Here is a 3205-nt window from a genome sequence, read left to right as displayed (position 1 = left end):
TGTTTGCGCAGTCGTCTTGTTCTGTGTCCCTTTATCTGAGGCCACACGTGTCCAGATCACTGTGTGGATTTTCTTTTCATGGTCTGTGGGTGGCCCCTTTGAAGCTATGGTTGTCACATAGGATATGATTTGTTGTGGCTAGGGCTTGCCTCAGCAGTCAAGGCCTGGTCACATCTCAGCAGCCTTCCTGGACCTGAAAGAATTTTTCAAACCTCATCCATCATGCATATTACATCAACTTACTATCAGGCATACAATCTCAGTTACCTATTTGATAACTTCCCTCTTTGAGCTAAGAAAAGTTCTATGAAATGTGACAGCCATTTTGAGAGAGGCTCGCCAATTTTTCTTCCCATCATGGGGCAGTTTCCCAGATGTTTACCACCTGTACCCCTCCTAAAATATTAGGAACTGCCACACATATTTTTCCCTGCCATTTGCGTTTTGTTGGCAGCCCAGTGACCCTGATGCTCTCTCTGTTCACGTCCAGGCCTCCAGCACCCTCTTGCCCCAAGGAATCAGTTGGGGTGAGTTGGTTGGCCCTGCTCCAGCTGGCCCATGAAGCCTGGCTTTAGGTGGCTCCCTTCTGTGTGCTGACCAGGGTGAAATCAAACGTCTCATCGAGGAAAAAGGGATCGGCATAGTAGCGTTGTCCTCACATACACCTTTAGCTTACTGTGAGAACTTTAAAGTCCCTAATTTACTTTACCTAAAGATTTTCTGTCTTACAGAGAAACTCATGCAAGGCACCTTTAAAATACCTGGATTTCCATTGCATAAAGTAAGATATACCCAGAGAATGAATGATGTTACTTTATTGTGGAATTCCTTAAACTGCAGCAATGGGTGGGGCATCCTGACTTCCAGCAGGAATGAAATGAGGACCCCAGGCAGGACTTGTCTACGTTTCTTTCCATTAAGACCTGGGATGTCCTATGAGAAGGTGACGGAGCCTGTAAATCAGAGCAGGAGGTCGTCTCGTGGCGCCCGCTGGATCTGCCCCCAGTTCTCTGTCTTCAGTGGCAAGATGCACACCTGGGCAGGTTCTTTACATTGTCAGTGGCCACAAGACTACCCGGGCTAGCTCACATTTTTCCTGGATGGAATAAAGAGCCGAAACCAATAGCCTCTTCATGAGGGCTCAGTGTCAGTTCCTCTAGCCAGGGTTTCAATTTGGTGTGCAGCTCCTAGCTGACTGTTGGGGGCTGCGGCTGTAATGACCGCTAGGTTGCAGGGTTCCTGTGGTGCTGTTCTGGACACCTTTGCTCATGCACTGCCCAAAGGCCAAGCTGAAAATCTGGGCGGTAGCCCACACTGTAGTGCAGTTCTCAGACTTTTTGCTATTAATTTTTGGTCACTTTCACATATAGGTTGTTAGGGCATCTCTTTAGATATAAAGAATCCATTCTTCTTCATCCTCCTCTCTGAAGTTTTCCTGTTCTCTGGTTGGGAAGAGGAGGGGCACTGTCTTGGGGCGGAGCAGGGGGAGGGTTGAAGGGGTGGCAGCGAGTCCAGCTTCCCACTTGGTTTGCACTATTGTTCATCCCAGCTCCCAGGTTCGGAGTACAGGTTCAGGCTTCCCGCTTTCATGTAGTTAGACTTCAAATGTCTTGATATAATCAGGCTGCTTAGAGGACCAGCCTTGATAGGTAATATTTGGGGGGGACAAAAGACCAAGAAGATCAAGACTGAAGGTCTTGTCAGGGCAGCTCCAGGCTCTTTGATATTACTGTAAAAATGAAAAGCAAATGTGACATGTGCCTGCCCACCCATCAGAGCACATCTGGAGATTGAGGCCAGTGCTCAGCACTGCCCACTGAGGGACACTGAGGAGGGATTGGACTTCACTATCCTCTGCGTGCCAGGAATGGTTGTAGGAACCAGAGAAGGCTGAGGTGGCCAAACTGGGAGCCATCTTTAAATGTTCTGAGGGATACTTGAGGTCTGGAACTTCATAACCTCCGTCCTCCTCTGGGTCCCCACCACCTGCATCACGCCTGACCCCGTTCAGTGGTGAAAATGGACTCTGGAAGAATTTGGTTAGTTACACCCACTCAAATAGGCAGCCCACCCTATGAATTGTGTGCGTGGGACTTGCACTTTGGAGGGTCCTTCTAGCTCCAGGGATGGGCATCTAGCAGCTGTGCTCAGGTACAGTCCTGTGACCCTGAGGTCACAGAGCCCATGGATCTTGGACAGTGCTGAGTCATACATATCTTAGTGGATCTGAGTCTGGAAACTAGACGCATCTACCCAGCGCAAGTCGGTGCTGTTGCTGGCTGCAGTGCGGACATCCTTTGCCCAGTCTGGGCCTGTTAGTCCACCAGGAGCTCCTCACTTCTGGTGTCAGCATGGCGCATCTTCAGCCTCTAGACAGAAAATCTACACTGTACTCTGTGTGGCCTTGTTCCAAAGTCAGATTGATCCCCAGGGCCACCATCTGCTTGCAGAGGGTGTCGACCTTGTTCTGGTAGTCGAAGCAAGTGAAAGTGAAGGTTCAGCAGCACTATTGGAATTGTTCGGTAGTGAGCTCTTCAGAATGAAAGTATAAATAATGACCAGGTAGCTATTTGTCCTGGAAACTGTAGAAGGGATTACAGATTGAATAAATCATTAAAAATAGAATACATCTTCAAAGCCGCCTTCAGAACTGGTGTCAGAACCAGGTCAGTAGACCAAGCCAACTTAGATCTGGGGGGGTGGGGGTTTGGTTTGGTTTTCGTTGGTTTTGGGTTTTTGGTTTTTTGGGTTTTTTTAAGCTATTTGCAGAGAACTGGGTGGTGGCATGTTTGAACCAAATGTAGAAAAGCCAGAGGGAACTGGACTGTTCCAGCCTGGACCAGAGGGCCGGCTTGGGTGGGGTGATGGTGCTGGGTGAGCTGCTGAATGGGGTCCTTCCAGCTCTGAGTGTCTTGTGAAACCAAAACATTGATGACCTGCCTCTGCCCATTGCGTTGACATGCTCATTTCCAAAGATGATGGTGCAGGTGACCTTTTCCATCGTGAGCCAGGAGAAGATTAGGAGGCCTGAGGATGGACCCTGCATCCCCCTTGCCCTCACGGCCCCAGAAATGGCACTTCCCCTGGAGACCCCATCTGGTCCGGCCCACAACTGCCCAGTGTACACTCATTGATGCTTATACCAAATAGGGCGTGTGTGGCTGGCGGCTGGCAGAGGCAATCCCGTCCCTGCACTGGAGTTGGC

The sequence above is a fragment of the Martes martes genome (assembly GCF_963455335.1).
Source record: "Martes martes genome assembly, contig: scaffold_134, whole genome shotgun sequence".
Classification (NCBI taxonomy): Eukaryota; Metazoa; Chordata; class Mammalia; order Carnivora; family Mustelidae; genus Martes; species Martes martes.
This window is presented reverse-complemented; position numbering follows the sequence as displayed.